Consider the following 17,728-nt stretch of genomic DNA (forward strand, 5'->3'; position numbering starts at 1 on the left):
GTTCAATTATATTCCACATAATCATGGCCCATCGCTCTCAAAATAACTGATGTACTACTTATTTGATTACGCACAGCACTTTGTTCTCTGCTCTTTCTCCATCAGTGGTTCTGATACCTTATATATAAAAGGCATTTAACAGCTTTCATACTCCTTCCTACAAAGGGCATAAACAACATAAAAACCAACTGTTTCTGTAAAAACCTTCACTTTTAAATTTCTAGTCTGAACCTGGATTACAAGACTGACATAATTCCCTCTGACTTTAGTAATGAAGAAAAACAAACATCAATGGACTCAAAACTAACAGCATAGGGAATGACAAGCAGACAACCTTTAAAAAACTACACTGTGGCTCAATCAGGTCTGGAACTCACTATGTAGCCCAGGCTGGCTTCAAACTCAAGGCAATCCTGGAGTCTCAGCCTCCTAAGCACTGGAATTACAGGTGTGAGCCACCACATTCAGCTAGCAAAAAATATTTAAGATTTATTTTATTCTCAGGTATGTGTATGGGGAGTGTGAATGATGTGAATGTGAGTGCAGGTGGCCAAGGAAGCCAGAAGAGGAAGTCAGATCCCTAAAGCTAGAGCTAAAGGTAATTTGAGTAGTCTGACATGGGTGCTGGGAACCAATCTCAGATCCCCTAGAAGAGCAGTAAGCTTTCTTAACTGCTGAGCCATCTCTCCAGTACCCAAGTAATACATCCTGATTAATTAAATAAAATGCAAGATTGTTTTCAGACAAAAATTCTAAACTGGTTTCTAAATAGGTTATTTCTACCTCTGACACCTCACCAAATTACACAATTTCATTTCTAAAAGAATCACAATTCATTACTATGTAAACATTAATATGTGCACCCAAGTTTCACCCAGTATCTTTTGGATTTTGTTTTCTTCAGTGCTGGGGGTCAAACCTAGAGCTTTCCTGCATGTTAGGCAGGTATACTACCAACATATCCATCCCAGTAGCCAGGATCTAACTGAATCTTCAAAACTGAAAACTAGCCTGGAGTGGTGGTGAATGCCTGTAATCCCAGGGCTCAGGAGGCATAGGCAGATTTCTGTAAATTAAAGGCCAGTCTAGTCTTCATAGTGAGACCCTGTCTCAATATCAAAGAGGGGGTAAAAATGTGAGGGTAAAAGTGTGGAGTTTGTCCTAGCTAATCTAAAATCACAACTACTCATTGTACCAACCAACTATTCAGTGTCTACATATAGATCATTTAATCCCTAATTTTATGACTATAAATTCAACTATACACTTTATCAATTAACTATCATAGCCTCTATTTCCTACTAGTCTCTACAAGCATAAGTTTTTCTAGTAAATAAGAGTATGCTCAGGAAGTAAACATGAAAACAGGCAGTGATCTCCAACTACTGAAACTAATCAATGTATTTCTCTCTTGGGTTACAGAAAAGCACTCCCTTGGCCATTTCCCAAAATAAATTAGGTAGCATTAGGAAAGTTAAATTTCATTTTATGGCAGTTTTCTCCTCTTCCATGAGTGAACCATTGAGAGTCATGCCTCTCATTATATCATAATATGTATCCATCAAAGGACCTGTTTTCTGAACAAGAAATAGCTTAAGTCATAAATAATAAGGGCTGTGACTACTATAATCTAATAGGAAGCAAGAATGCAGAAAAGACTCAGGTTTATTGTGCTAAACTGTGAAATGCTGATGTGAAGAACACTGAATACCGCTCACTCTCAGTAACATCTCCCAACAAAGTAAGACACATTCTCCCACAAGGTACCAGAAGCACAGTTTAAAAGCACTTGACACTGACAATATTCCTTGGAAATGGAGGGACCTACGTAATGAAAAAAACCCTACTTCATTTTGAAAGTATTTAATAAAGACTACGATAAAGCCAGGTGTGGTCGTGTATGCCTTTAATCCCAAGCACTTGAGTTTGAGGCCATCCTGGTCTACAGAGTGAGTCCCTGGAACAGCCTACACTAAGAAACCCTGTCGGAGTGGGGGGAGAAAAAAACTGCAATAAGTACACATGAAAATGAAAAATAAAAACAATCTACAAGAAAGCCAGGCATGGTAGGTCATGTCTGCTGCAGTCTCAGCTCTTGGAAGAAGACAGAAGAATCCACAGTAAGTTGGAGGCTAGCCTGGAATCGAGTGAGCCCTTGCCTTAAAAAAAATCTAGAAAAGAGGAACAGCCAGATAACTCGGCACGTGAAAGTCCTCATGGCACAAGCGGGTCAACTGAAGTTTGATCCCAGCTATCCACAGTGGGAGAACCGAGTCCCAAAGGCTGTCCTTTGACCTCAAAGCGGGAGCGCGCACGCACATACGCACACACTTTTCTTAAGTCCATTTTTTAAAATCCAAAATTAAGCATCTCCAATGAATACAATGAAAACAAAATGGATCAAGGTCTATCGAAAAACAAGATGTAAAAGACAGCTGCACTTTAAAACATGTATAATTTTCACACAATCAGCTCCAACAGAACGGTTCAGTTTGTTTTATCCACTCAAAGCCATCAACCACAACCACCTGCAACTATTACTCTGTAATGTGCCTGGCAAAGAAACTACCTGAGTCCTGGGCCTTTTCTTAAGAAGTCAGCTTAAAAATTAAAAGTGGTACAAAGACATCAAGCACAAGGGGGATAGGGGGCCCGCAGGAAAAATTAAAAAACTGAAGACAGTACTTTTAAGAGTCTAAGAGTAGCCGGGCGGTGGTGGCGCACGCCTTTAATCCCAGCACTTGGGAGGCAGAGCCAGGCGGATCTCTGTGAGTTCGAGGCCAGCCTGGTCTAGAGAGCGAGATCCAGGAAAGGCGCAAAGCTACACAGAGAAACCCTGTCTCGAAAAACCTAAAAAAAAAAAAAAAAAAAAAAAAAAAGAGTCTAAGAGCAATGAAACATATTCCCTCATGGTTGCTACGGAATGAAGTTGTCTAAACACCAACATCTTCCTTCTTGTGTGCAAAACCTGATTCACTCACGCTCACAATTTACCTACCCCAAGTCAACGCAAAGGGACTCTTCCCTCCGCGAATTCGACTCATCATCCGGTCAAAAAAAAAAAAAAAAAGAATCAAAACCCTAAAGCGGCAATGTGAGGTCTGCTTCAGTAGCCCCTCCGGCTACCTCGAGGGCGACATCCACGCTTCATTTTCCTTTTTGACATACAACCTTTCTTCTTCTATCTCACCAGGTCCAAAATAATAAAAAGAGATCATCTTAAACATTTTACATCAGAGCTACCTTGGCCGCACCCCAAACTCCAAGGCTCCCTCCAATATCCCCGTCTCCCCACATCATGCCTCCCACCTCCAGTCTCGGAGCGCCAGAAGCCCCCACCTCCCACAGCGGAGGTCCCCGCCGCCAGCGCCTTCGCTCCCGCCCAATCCCGGAGCTCCGCAGGGCGCGGCCGCCGGTGGGCTCGGGAGCGCTGGGGCGGGGTCCACCCTCCCGACCTCCCCATCCTTCCCGCCCCCCCCACCCCCCCCCAGCCCCCCCAGCCCCCGGCCCGATCAGGAAGGGGCAGGGGTCCCGAAACCTCACCTACAGCTCCGCCCCTCCCCAGGGGCGCTCTGCCCTGCCCAGCCAGGGCCGGGAACGCCGAGCCCGGTAGGAAACGGCAAATGCCTCGGCGCCTGCGACCGCCCGACAGCCCGAGGTTCCGCCTGACGCGCGGGCGGCTGCCGACGCGGCCGCCTCACTCTCCTCAGCGCCGCCGCTGCCGCTGCCGTTGCTGCTGCTGCCTCCGGGACACCCTGCCGCCGCCGCCGCCACTATCACAGCCGCCGCCGCCGCCGCCGCCGCCACAGCCACAGCCACAGCTACAGCACGACCGGCGCCCGCGACGTCACCACACCCCCGCCCTCCGCGCACACCTAGCCCCGCCCCCGGGCGCCCGCCGCGCGCCCGCGCCCCGCCTCCCGCTCTCGCGGGCCGCCGGGCTTTCCCTCGTCCCTCTGGGAAGCGCCTGGCGACGCGGCTCCGGGCGGGGGGGGGGGGACGGCGCAGCAGGATCGCGAAGCGCGGCGCTTCGAGGCCACGAAGGTAACTGGGCGCCGAGGCCGAGTTGTGCCACACGCAGAGCCGCCCCTCACATACACACACCCACGGCCGAGCGTCCACGGGAGAGCCAGGGCCGCGATCGCGAGCCGGGAAGGTGCGGGCGAGGAGGGGCGGCGTTTGTCTCCTCCTGCTTGCCGTAGGACGTGGACTGCTGGAAGCCCCAGGAGTGGAGTGGCCTTTCCCAAACCTGGAGTCGCCCCGCCCCCTCCTTGGCAGGCCCGTTACCCGAACCCTGGGATCGCCGCCACCTTAGGAAATAACTCTGGGCTTGTCACTTAGAGCCACGGCTGCCTGGGCACCCTTTGTCCAAGAGAAGTTAGCTTGCCCCTCACACTTGGCTTTTGCGAAATGTGGCTGCGGCAGGCAATACTCTGAGTCATCTGGGCTGTCCAAGCGGTCATCGTAAAGGACCCTCGCCTCAGTAGGTGGCTTTTCTGCAGCTATCATGCCGGGGAGGAAGAGCGTGGGCGGAACCTGATGTCCACATGCGCTGCGTGCGCTGTGCCAAATGCTTCACCACCACGTTACCTTTTTTATTTAGCCCTCACCCTCACACCAAGCAAGGCGAACTACGAAGCAGCTGCTGCCTTATTTTAGACAACCCAGTTCTCTGGAACAGAATCTCAACCTTTTCCTTTTGTCAGGTGCAGGCAAAAATACAGAGGTAGGGGCAACACAGCCATTAATTTTGAAATGGAGATAAGCTATCTCTAAGCCAAAAGTCTAAGGGTGGTGTGAATTATACTCATCCCCATACTCCCAGGGTTTATTAAGCTAATTTAAAATGCCTTTGAGATGTGAGAGGAGTTAAGACTCATCGTTTTACTCATCCTTAACCTCCCACCATCATAATTAGCCAGCTTACACTGTTCATAATCTCATTAACGTTTTCCCCCATCCAGCTGTAGTATTCACATTCATTCACCAGATTCTGTTTTGTCCTTCCCAGACAGTTGTTCCCTCCCAAAATGCACTTGGATCATGACAGCCCTTGGGCATGCTGAACTGAGTCCCCTTCAGTACATCTAACATATGACAACCAATTGTTAGAGTGTGTGCAGCCAAACAAGATACTGTAGAGCAGCCAGAGAGAAATCTTACAAGATTTCATTTCTGGGGCTGGGAAGATGGGGCTTAGTGGGTACGAGCGCTTGCTCTGCAAGCATCAGGACCTGAGTTTGAATCCCCAAGACCCACATAAAATCCAAGCATGGCCTCGGGTGTTTGTAACACCAGCACTGGGGAGGGAAGACAGGTTGATCCCAAAAGTTTAGCAAAAAAAAAATGAACTTCTGATTCAGTGAGAGACCCTGTCTCAACACAGTAAGGCTGAGAGCAGTAGAGGAAGACAGCTGATGTCCTGCTCTGGCCTCTGCGTATGCGCGCATGCGCGCACACACGCACAGAAATTGAGATTGAGATTTCATTTCTTAGATATCTAGGTACTCACCCATTAAAAGCCATTCTTCTTTGACTATTTTTCCAGCTCTTTCTCTGCATAGTAAGTAGAGAGAAGCTGGCCTGCTAAAGGTGTCTGTATCTCTGTGTGTTGGGGGTTGTCTGGGATGTCCTGGAACTCACATCAGTAGCTGGTTCAGTCTCCCAAAGGATGGTACTGCAAGCATGGGACACAGCATCTAGCACTCTTGCTGTGGTTTATGTTTGCTTGGCACCTGACTGCCTCCCTTTTTCCAGTTTCTCTCTTTTGGAATGAAATATCTATCCATTGTTTCCTGGAAGCATGTAACTTATGTGGTTCTTAGCTGGAGAGAATTTGCCTCAGGATAACTCATCCCAACCCATACATAATTTAGATAATACACACTGAATACCTCTTCTCTGAAATGCTGGGACCAGAAGTGATTCAAATTTTCCTTGGTTTTGTTTTGATTTGTTTTGTTTGGGGCGGAAGAATCAAAACAAGGTTTCTCTGTCTGACTATCCTGGAACTCACTCTCTGTAGACCAGGCTGGCCTCAAATTCAGAGATCTACCTCCCAAGTGCTGGGACCAAAGGTAGGTGTCACTACCTTCCAACCTGGGGTGGGAATAGATACTGGTGTACCTGTAGACGGGTATCTTGAGGATGTGGAACCCAAGTTCTATACCCAAAGTTAATTTATTTCATATATACCTCTTTCAGGAATATGTCCTGAAAGTCATTTCATACAATAGTTTTAATTTGTGCATAAAGCAGGGCTTTATAATATGAAAGTTTCCACCTGTGATACCAAGTTTTGACCATGGTAGTCAAAAACTTTCAGCTTTTGCGGCATTTCAGATTTTTTTTTTAATTAACGATGTTTAATCTCTATTTTGTTTGCTTTAATTTAGGGAAATTTTTTTTATTAGTTGTTTTCTAGCCCCTCCTGGGGTGGGAATCTCAATGTATTGCCTAGACTGGTCTTGAACCACTGGGCGCAAATGATACCCTTTCACATTATAAAACCCTGCTTTATATGCAAATTAAAACTATTGTATGAAATGCCTTTCAGGATATATTTCCTGAAAGAGGTACATATGAAAGCCTCAGTCTCCCAAATGCTGAGACTACAGGCTAGTGACGCCACACCCATTTAACCTGTGTTTAGTTAGGTAAGATTTTGAACATGAATGATCTCTTGGCATGCATACAATGCATTTTTCATTTAAGGGGGGGGACATAAATCTGAGTGGTCTGGAGGACAGAATTGTGTGGGTTGAGTTAGGTTCCTTTGAAATTCAGATTTTAAAATTTTAATCCTCAAAGAGGTCATCTTCAGTCTGGTGTGGTGACACTAACCAACTAATATGAGACAGTATCAGATAAAAGGCAAAAAACCTGAATATAGTGGCCCATGCCTATAGTTCCAGCATTGCGGAGGCCGAGACTTGAGCTTTTAGTGAGCCTGTGCTATGTAGTGAAGCACTGTCTCAAAATCAAATAAAATGAGCCTAGGAGGGGGCCTAAAGATATGTGAAAGGGCAACATGGATTCGGGAAAACAATTTGTAAATCGTATCTTCCATGTCCAGAACTCAGCAATACAAAGACAACCCATATTTAAAGAATGAAAGAATAATATGAATAGATATTTTCCCAAAGATCTCCAAAGAGTCAAAAAGAACTGGAGAGGTTAGTTGTTCAACATCTTTAATCATTAGAATTAGTTCTAGGCCAGGCAGAGATATAGAGCAAAACACCGTCTCGGCACTTAGGAGACTGAAGTGGCAAGATTGCTGTTTGAAGCCAGCCCGGGTTACAGGATGAGACTCAGTTTCCAAAACAATAAAAGATGTAGCTCAGTGGCAAGAGGCCCTGGGTTCAATACCCAGTACTGAAAGCAGCAACAACAAACTTTCTAAAAAGCTGTACACACCACTAATACATAGATCTCATATAAAAACTTAGTACATGGCCCTTCTTGCCTGTGGGCAGATTGGAAATGGAGCTTTTATTGTGGGTGACCACGCATAGAGTTAAAATTAAGACCTACAGCCAAGTTAGGGCGGTACACACTTCTAATCCCAGTCACTTGGGAGGAATACAGAAGAATCAGGAGCTCAAGGCCCCCAAACTGCAAAAGAACCCTACCGTGTGAAAAAAAAAAAAGTAGTCCATGGTTCTGTAATCCTGTAATCCCAATACTTACGAAGTTAAGGAAGAAAATACAGAGTTTGAGGCCAACCTGGGCTACATGGTAGACTCTCTAAAAAATAATGATAATAAAACAAAATTTTAAGATGGTCTGTTACCAAAATAGGTAGAAAAGTGATTATGAGAGAGAAACTCAAATGTTTACCAGAATTACTGAAATGTGGACTGGAGAGATAGATAGCTCAGTGGGTAAAGATGCTTGCTGCCAACCCTGATTAAGTTCAGTCCCCAGGACCCACATGGTAAAAGGAGAGAACCAACTCTTCAAAAGGTCTTCTGAGTTCACATGCATGTTGTGATACATATGTACACACACACAATAAGTGTAATACATACTTAAAAGAGTTACTAATCATTAAAACTTCAATCATGCCAGGCAGTGAAGGCACACAACTTTGATCTCAGCACTCAGGAGGCAGAGGCAGACCTCTGTGAGTTCAAGGCCAGCCTGGTCTTCTCTTCCTGGATAGCCAGGGAGAGAAATCCTGTCTACAAAACAAAACAAAAACAACTTAAGTCACATTAGATACATCTAAGAACAAGTAAAATAGAAGATTCAGCTAAAGAAGGTATCTATAAAGTGAAAAAAAATGTAGGTTAAAGACACACAAGAACTGAATGTGGTAGTGTGGTTTGTACTCCCCAATACTGTGGATTCTGAGACAGAAGACAAGGTCCACTTGGCTATAGAGTGCAATAATGTGGGCAACTTAGGAGACCCTTTCTTAAAATAAAAAGTAAAAAGAAGGCTGGAAATGTAGCCTAGTGGTAGGTGCTTACCTAGTATGAATGAGAACCCAGATTCAATCACTACCACAAAAATATTTTTAGCAGTTGTCGTTTTCTTTGGGCCAATACAAATGCCACAGACTGGATAGCTTTAAAAAATAAAAATGTATTGTTTCACGGCTTTGGGGCTGAGGACATAGCTCAGTAGTAGAGCTCATGATTAGCGTACATGAAGCTCTGGGTTTAATCCCCAACTGTTAGCACCTCAAAAAAATTCTGAGGTATCAACAAGGTCATGCCCCTCTGAAACCTGTAGGGAGGTGCCTTCCAGCCTTTTCCTGGCTTCTGGTGATTGCCTAGAAATTCTTGGCATTCCTTGAACTGCAGTTCCTGGTTTCAGCCTCTGCCTCCTTATCACATGTATCCCCCCTCTGAAGGTTGAATGTCTTCTGTGTTTATTTTGAGAAAGGGTTGACCATGTTGCCCAGGCCAACTCCGACTGCCTCGGCTCAAGTGATCTTCCCATCTCAACCAAAATTCCCCCTCCTCTAACCACTCCAGGACAGATTGCTCTGCAGAGTTTTGTTTTGTTTTCCTAGGCTTTTCCCACACAAATCTGTGCAAGTTTTCAACATTAGAATTCTTAATTCTGTTGGGGGAAAATCAGACCTCATGCCAACAAAATGTCATCAAATCTCCTAGATTACTATTCAAGAACAGAATCCACCTTAAGCATTGTTCTGGAAACAGGGCAAATCGACTCATTAGGATCTGTGCTCATTACAGAATCAGACTGGCACAGCTGATTGACAGCTTCCTCAATGAAACATTTGATCAACAGTGTGCTTAAAAGTCAAACTGTTCTAACCATTTCAAAGCAAGTAGATTCTGTGTTTAAGAACACTCAGCAGTGTTTCATTCATAACTAGAGAGAGAACAAAACATGGTATCAATTCAGAAGCTATTAAAAAAAACTACCGTGAGGACAATAAATACAAACTTCAGTCAAGGTTGCTCTTTCCTCAATTGCTTAAATCCCAGAGTATTGGCAAATAACCACTAATAAGATGCCAGCTCTTGAAACCCCGTGTTTCTAGTCCATCCCCATTAAATATTTTCAGAATACTAGGTTGTTTCATCCATTCATATATTCTTCCACCTGGCTATCTGAGGAAGCTGGGTAGTCCTCATTCTGGGCAGTCATTCTTTTGATCATGTACATGACATGGTGGAAGGAAGACCAGGAAGGGTGAAGTCAGAACAGCTCAGATGCATTTTAAGATCCCAGAACGTGTAAGTCACAAGATGGAAAAGCAACAGATTCTCCTTTGAACCCACATTCACACAATGGATATCAGTGACAGTAGCTGCTAAAAGTGAACTTTAGGGTGACCATACTTAGTGAGCCCACTTTGACTTAGTGATAAATCCTCTTATGGTGTTACTTGGCAAGCTAGTAAAGATGTGGCTCTCGAGTAGAGCAAACTCCTGAAGAGCATCACATAGCCTGTGGCTTCCATTGAGTTCAGCGGCATCTCAGTCCACTAATTCTTCAGGAATCATCCCTGCTAATCACCACTGGAGAGTTCATTCTTTTCATGTTTTGAGACATTCAGTTTTGTTGGTTACCTTCCAAGTGAGCTCAGATGTATAAAAAGGCCACATCCCCATCCCCTTAAAAGAAAATTAAGCCCAGGGACAGTCCCCTGCCTGGCGACCTGGGGTATAAGATTAGAACATAAGCCCACAGTACAACATGCATTGCCTTAAATTGGGAAGGGTTGAGGTTTTTGTATGTTTGGTTTGTTGGCTGGTTTTGGGGTGTTTTTTCCCCTCTGTTTTGGGGGTTTGGGGTATTTGTTGGTTTGATTTTGCTTTAGTTTTTGTTTGTCTTTTGGTGGGAAGAAAAAACACTATGGTGTGAGAAAAAGTCAATGATAGGAAAATAAAAGCAAGAACCATTACTAAAATGGCAATGTGCAAATAAGCAGTCATTTTCTTGTGAGGCGTCAACTTGTAAAAGAACTAAATTGCCATTGCAAAGAGTACCTGTGTAAATTAGAAACTTGTTTTTAATAACACTAATAGAGAATGTGTTCTAGAAAGTGTGCATAACTGGATGTAAAATTCAGAAAACAATAGAACAGTCCCAGATGGCTAGCTGAGGCCAACCTTTAATGAGGATGAAAGCCTTGCCTGTGGGGAATTTTGGATGCTATCTGCAGAAATAGTACACTGTGCATAAACAGAATCGAGGTGTTTTCTCAGGTGTTGTAAAGTTTCATATAATTGTTTTCTACATGTTTTTACATTTCACAGCAGAAGTGGCATAGAATACCCAAACAGAAGAGAGCTTTCATGCAAGATACCTAACCCCTGCATAATGAGAATGCATCCACTTCAAAATGATTGCACCATCATTACATCCAGGTGTTGGGGTCCAGATGATCTATAGTTCTTTCCTCAAACACAAACCTTGACCCAGAAATGGCCCTGTGACTTTGGAAAACTGCAGGCATGAGACAAAGCCTAGGAAGAGTGTTCTCTGGGGCAAAACAAGGCCAAAAGGACAGAGAAATGCAAAAGGAAGAAGTCAGATAAGGGGGAAAAGATAATATTTACAGAGAAGTGTGGAAGGAAGAGTGCAGTTAAGGGACCAAAGATACTGTTTGATCAAGCTCTGCTTACAGTGCTCTCTGTAGTAGCCAGGTAAACAGTGGGGAAAATAAAAAATTGTTTATTCTTGTAGTGAGCCCAGAGTCTTGTGTCTGTCTCCCATTACCCTCCTTTCATCTTCCCCATGGTGCCCATAGCGTTGCTGGCCGTAGCGCCAGGACTTTGTACAACTTACAGGTGGTGGTCCTGGAAAGCACAGGCCCAGTATCAGCACCTAGAAAGCAGCCACCATCTTCTACGTCTTTTTTTTTCCTTGCATTTTTTTCCTTTATTTTTCTTAACTGCTGTTGTTGCTGCTGATTAAGAAAACTGGTAACAGGCCGGACATAGTGGCACATGCCTTTAATCCAGCACTCAGGAAGTATACATTTTAATCATTAAACAGAGCACTCTGGCAATCAGTGTTGAAAACCTTCAGTCTTCTGGACTGAAGAAAGCATTGTTTGGGATTAGCAAGAGGACAGATAAAGCGTTGCCACCAAACTTGAGGACCTGAGTTCTGTCCCCAGGACCCATATGGTGGAAGAAGAAAAGCAACTCCAGAAAGTTGTCTTCTGACCTCCACTTACAGGATGTGAAACATGAACATAATGAAATGCAATTTTTTTTCTTTTTTTTTAAAGTGTTACAATATGTAACTGGCTTTCTTGAAACTCACTGTGCAGACTAGGCTGGCCTTGAATTTACAGAAATGCCTGACTGCCTCTGCCTCCCAAGTGCTGGGATTAAAGACTTATGCCACCACAACCAGCAACCAAAAACAAGCAAAAAAAAAAAAAAAAAAACCCTTCCATGAGACTAGCCAACAGTCAACCACAGAAAAATCAAATTAAACCACCACTAAAGATTGCTCCAGCTCTGTTACAAAAAACTTAGTTTCCTCTTTTAAAAATGGTTTGGGTATAATTTTACTGTTTTTAATTTCTTTAGAGCTGGAGAGAGGGCTCAGCAGTTAAAAGCACTAACTGTTCTCCCAAAGAAGACATGACAGCTGACTACCATCTGTGACTCCAGGACTCCAGTTCTTTTTGCCTGTGAAGACAGAAGAGGGCATTAGATCCCTGAAACTGGAAATGCAAAGGGTTATGAGCTGCCATGTGGACATTGGGAGCCAAATCCAAGTCATCTGCAAGAGCAGCAAGTGCTCTCAACCACTAAGCCTCTCCTGCCTATATTAACTTTTTCAAGAACTGTATTAGCCTGCTTCCTATTGCTGTGATAGAGCACTGGCTAAAAGCAACTTTAGGACGAAAGAGTTTATTTGACTTACTGTCTTAGATCACAGTCCATTGAGAGAAGCCAGGAAAAAGGACACTGCTTACTGGCTTGCACCTCAGGGCTTGCTTAGCCTGCTTTCTCATACAGTGCAGTACCACCTGCATAGTGGTGACACCACCCACAATAATATGGGCCCTCTCACATCAGTCAATTAAGAAAATGCTCTACAGGACTGGAGAAATGGCTCAGATGTTAAGAGCACTGGCTGCTCTTCCAGAGGTCCTGAGTTCAATTCCCAGCAACCACATGGTGGCTCACAACCATCTATAATGAGATCTGGTGCCCTCTTCTGGCCTGCAGGCATACATGCAAGCAGAACACTGTATACATAATAAATAAATCTTTAAAAAAAAAAAAGAAAAGTCCCTACAGACTTGCCTACAGACCAATCTAATGGAGGCAATTTCTCAGTTGAGAGTCCCTCTTTCCAAATATGTCTTATGTTTGTGTCAGGTTGACAAAATAAATTAACAAAACAGCACAAATCACAATGTGAAAATAATATAATGTAATGAAAAGTTGTGAATTGTCTGTGTATGCTTTCACACTAATATGCCAGAGTTGAATAGTTGTAGTGGAGACTAATATTGCCCTAAAACACAATACTTACTGCTAGCCTTTGCTGACACTACTAAATCTCTTTATTTCTATTTTTGTTAAAAAAAAAAAAAAAAATAGGCCAGGCAATGGTGGTGGTGCACACCTTTAATCCCAGCACTCTGGAGGCAGAGGTGGGTGAACTCTGTGAGTTCCAGGACAGCCAGGGCTACATAGTGAGACCCTGTCTGAAAAAATAATAATAATAATAATAATAATAATACATGTTTGAACACTGAAATAGTACTAGAAGTTTATATTATTTTACTGGTTTATTTCAGGAGGGGGCTTTGAGATAGGGTCTCATATAGACACCAAGGCTGACTTTGAAATCCTGATGCTTCTGCCTCCATCTCCCAGTGCTGGAATCATGTGTGTGTGCCACCACACTCACCTCTAGACCTATAAACTCTTACAGATACTCTTTACACAGACTCTTTACTTTTCTCTTGCTGTGATAAAGTACCTCGACCACAGCTATTCAAGGAAGGAAGTTTATTTGGGCTTAACATTTCCAGAGGGATAAGAGACATGGCAGCTGGAGCAGGAAGCTGAGAGCTTACATCTTCAAAACCCAAGCACAAAACAGAGAGAGCCAAATGCAAGCAGGGCCAGTCTTAAGCTCTCAAAGCCCACCAGGGACATACTTTCTTTAGCAAGGCCACACCTCCTAAACCTCCCCAAGCAGTGCCACTGTGGACCAAGTGTCTAAATGCCCACGACTATGGAAGACATTCCTCATTCAAACCATACTAGCCTGTTCTTGTAGCTCAAGTATGGAAGGAAAGTTATCATCAAACATCACCCTCATTTATTGTCATTATCACGCCAACTTTTTTTGGAGACAAGCTCTTACTATATAACACAGACTGACCTGGGATTCACTAGGTAGCCTAGGTTGACCTCAGATTCATGGTAATCTTCCTGCCTCAGCCTCCCAAGTCCTAGGTGTAAGGATTCGGTCCTTAATTACATCATCAGCCTTAGACAGTGTCCCAGCCTAAAAAGTGGGTGGGCCCTCTGTGCGTCCTCTCTCCTTTCGGCTCTTTCCTCCCTCTCTCCCTCTCCACTCCCCCTCCCCCCTCTCTCCCAATAAAGCTCTAAAAAGGTAACTATGGCTCGTGACTCTCCTCTGCTGGCATGGCAGCCAGACACGAGGAGCAGCCCCACAGCATAACCAACACTAGGATTACAAGCACTTGCTACTGTACTTGGCTGGTCTTCCCAACTCTACCAATGTTCCTTTTTTGTTTTTTGTTTTTGTTTGCTGTTTGAGACAGGGTCCCATGGAGCTAAATCTAGACTTGCAAAGTGCTGGGTTTGCAAACATGCACAACCACACCTGGCCACAGTTGCTCCCCCCCAACAGGGTTTCTCTACATACTCTGGCTGTCCTGGAACTTGCTTTGTAGACTATGCTGGCCTCAAACAGAGGTTCGCCTGTCTCAGCTTCCCAAGTGCTGGGAAGTGTGCCACCACCACCCAGCCTGGTCACAGGTTTTTTGTTTCTGTTTCGTTTTGTGTTTTTCTTGGCTTATTAATGTGTAAGAGTGTTTTGTCTGATTGAGTGTATGTGAACTGTTTTCCTGTCTGATACCTGGGAAGGCCCAGAGAGGGTTGTAGAGTTTTTCTGGTCCTGCCTGGCCCATGGTCAGGACAAATCTCTCTCACCCGCCAGTCCTGCAGCTGCTCAGACCCAACCAAGTAAACACACAGAGACTTATATTTCTTATAAACTGTGTGGCCGTGGCAGGCTTCTTGCTAACTGTTTTTATATCTTAAATCAACCCATTTCTATTAATCTATAAGTTGCCACGAGGCTCGTGGCTTACTAGTATCCTAACATCTGCTTCTCATCGTGGCGGCTGGTAGCGTCTCCTCACTCAGCCTTCCTATTCCCAGAATTCTCTTCTCTGCTCGTCCCACCTATACTTCCTGCCTGGCTACTGGCCAATCAGCATTTTATTTATACAGAACAATATCCACAACAGAAGGTGGTCCTCTGAACCTAGAATTACAGATGGTTGTGAGCTGCCATGTGGGTGCCAGGAATAAAACCCATGTCCTTTGGAAGAGCAGCCAGCCTCTAGCACCACAGCTGTCTTAATGTTTAGAACAAGGTTACCTCAAGAGAAGGGCTAGTAATATGAGAGATATGTTTTGCTTGGTTTTAGTGTTTTTGTTTGGATTTTGTTTTTCTTTTGAGACAATCTCTTGTATAGCTGGCCTCAAATTCCCTGAGTAATCTAGGCTGACCTTAAAATTCTGATCCTTCTTCCAAAACCTCCTTACTGCTGGGATTTATGTAGTCCTGGGGATAGAACCCAGCACTTTGTGCATTCTAGGCAAGCAAGCACTCTACATTCCCACCTCTTAAAATGTGTTAAATGAATAAAATTTAACTTTTTTTTGAGGTGCTGGGAATCAAACTGAGGGCTCACGTCAGCAAGTAGTCTACCACTAAGCTACACCTTTAGCCTGAAAATTATAAACGTAAATACAATAGGGTATAGGCTGGAGAGATGGCTCAGCAGTTAAGAGCATTTGTTGCTGTAAGCCCCTGGAGGCCCCTCCCCCAGGACCTCTAACTGCCAAGCTCCACCCACAGGACACTCTAACTGCCCTAACTGCTGGACCCTGCCCCCACCCTGCAGAGCAAAAAGCCCAAATCCATGAAATCCCACCAATCTCATCCTGAAAAGTTCCACCCTCCTCCCAAGAAACTCTATATAAGCTCTGTATCCTGTTCAGTTTGCTGCTGTTTCTCACTGGAGCACAGGCAACCCCTCCTGATTTTTTTCCCTCCTAATAAATTTCTTGTGTGAAGTTTGTTGTGTGGTGTGACTTTGTGGTATTCCTTGGCTCTGGGCTGCCAGGATACCTTTCCATCCAAGCTGTAATGCTTACAGTTGTTCTTCCAGAGGACCTAGATTCAGTTCTCAGCACCTACCCAACAGGCTGTACCACTACCATCGAGCAGAAGACAAGGATAGGAAACAGCAACAAAAGTACCCTATCTACCCACCCACCCCAACAATGGGACAAAGTCTTGGAGCCTTGCCAGATGACTAATAACTACCATGGTGATGCTTAAGGAAAATGCTTAGCGCCTCCTGAAGCCAGATGCCTTCCTGCCACTGAAGCACCCCACCCACCTCCGTTTTCTACACAAGAGCTCTGAATCACTACATTCATTCTGTGCCACTCAGGTCCCTCCAATTCAGCCTGTCTTGCATGTGAAGATCAGAGGCCTAGCACCCACTTCATTCCCTAGCACCATTTGTTAGTATTCTGTGGTGGGTAATAATTTCACAAAATGATGCACTGCCATACCCCATTCCACAGGTTCTTACATTGTGACTTTGATATTCTGTCTTTGAGAGGGGAGATTGTTTTCTTTGGAGACTGGATAAAATCAGAGCTAGTACAGCTTTCTGCTTTTTGGGAATGCTGGCTCTCAGTGTCCAGTCATATGCCAGGGAAAAACTCCAGGCAGCCTGTGAAGAAGCCCATGCAGAGAGGAACATGGAGTGAGCCCGGAACTCAGCTGCACTCTGGGCCAGGAGCCAGCACTTCCTTGCCAGCCATGGAGTGAGCTGGCTTGAAAAACAGATCTTGCAGCCCCCAGCCAGCTACCCTGACTTATGCCACAGAGTGAGAGGTAAAGCTACCCAAAGCAAGATTCATGAGCAACATAAGTGATGACATACACCTAACAAAGGAGTAAATTAATATGCATGAAACTCATTTGCCAAAATGATACTTCTTGGTAGATTTATTTTATATTGCTTTTTAAATTGTAGTATATATGCAAATATGTGCATATATACTAAATATATACATATCTGTGTGGATATGTACACAGGAGTGCAGGTAATCTGCAGAGTCCAGAAAAAGGTGTCAGATCCCTTGGAACTGGAGTTACAAGCAATAATAAGACAATCATTGTGGATGCTGGGAACTGATCTCAGATCCTCTGCAAGAGTAATGTGCATTCTTCTGAGTCATCTCTCTAGTCCCAATATTTTTTTTTAAAGAGACATGATCTTTGGGGCTGGGGCTAGCTCAGTTGGTCAAGTGCTTGCTTTAAAACCACAAGGACCTACCTGAATTTAATCCCCAAATCCACATAAATGCCAAGTGTTGTGGCACTCTATTGTAATTCCAGTCCTGAGGAGGCAGAGCCAAGGAGGATCCCTGGAGCTCAATGTTCAGCCAGTCTAGCCTAATTGATGAGTTCTAGGCCATTGAGAGTCCCTTCTTCAAAGAATATGGACACTATTCCTGAGAATGATACTTAAGGTTGCCCTCTGACTGTCACAGGCACCCACCCACGTGTGCACCTGCATATTCACATACACTAACACACATACATGAATATGCATGCATAAAGAGAGAGAGGTGATCTCAAACTCCAGGGCACAAGCAATTCTCTTAACTTAGTACCACTTTGCTCAGATACCTCAGTACCTGGTAAAATTCTAACTTTGTTGTTTTAAAAGATTTATTTTTATTTTTAATTGTGTATATGAGTATACAGGAGGGGAATGTGTGCATGTGAGTGCTGGTACCCAAGGGGTCAGATTCCCCTGGTGCTAGAGTTACAGGACATTATGAGCTGCCTGATATGGATGCTGGGAACTGAACTCAGGTCCTCTGCAAAAGCAGTATGAGCTCTTAACCACTGTCTTAGGGTCGCTATTGCTGTGAAGAGACACCATGACCACAGCAACTCTTATAAAGGGAAAACA

General features: G+C 44.3%; 2 protein-coding genes across 14 annotated transcripts in view; one reads left to right on the forward strand and one right to left on the reverse strand.

Moving 5' to 3' along the window:
• Positions 1 to 3,806, reverse strand: part of Erc1 (ELKS/RAB6-interacting/CAST family member 1) — a 338,915-nt gene extending 335,109 nt beyond the window's left edge. For 7 of the 13 annotated variants that reach the window (XM_052719645.1, XM_052719640.1, XM_052719643.1 and 4 more), the window contains exon 1: positions 3,544 to 3,804. The gene's annotated coding sequence lies outside the window, so the exon portion shown is untranslated. Of the gene's footprint in view, positions 1 to 3,543 lie in introns of all 13 variants that reach the window. The other 6 variants (XM_052719646.1, XM_052719642.1, XM_052719641.1 and 3 more) reach the window with 3 other exon arrangements.
• Positions 3,807 to 3,913: 107 nt separating this feature from the next.
• Positions 3,914 to 17,728, forward strand: part of Rad52 (RAD52 homolog, DNA repair protein) — a 65,449-nt gene continuing 51,634 nt past the window's right edge. The window contains exon 1 of the mRNA XM_052719213.1: positions 3,914 to 4,044. The gene's annotated coding sequence lies outside the window, so the exon portion shown is untranslated. The remainder of the gene's footprint in view (positions 4,045 to 17,728) is intronic.

The sequence above is a fragment of the Peromyscus californicus genome, unplaced genomic scaffold, assembly GCF_007827085.1.
Source record: "Peromyscus californicus insignis strain IS unplaced genomic scaffold, ASM782708v3 Scaffold_6__1_contigs__length_162567912, whole genome shotgun sequence".
Taxonomy (NCBI): domain Eukaryota; kingdom Metazoa; phylum Chordata; class Mammalia; order Rodentia; family Cricetidae; genus Peromyscus; species Peromyscus californicus.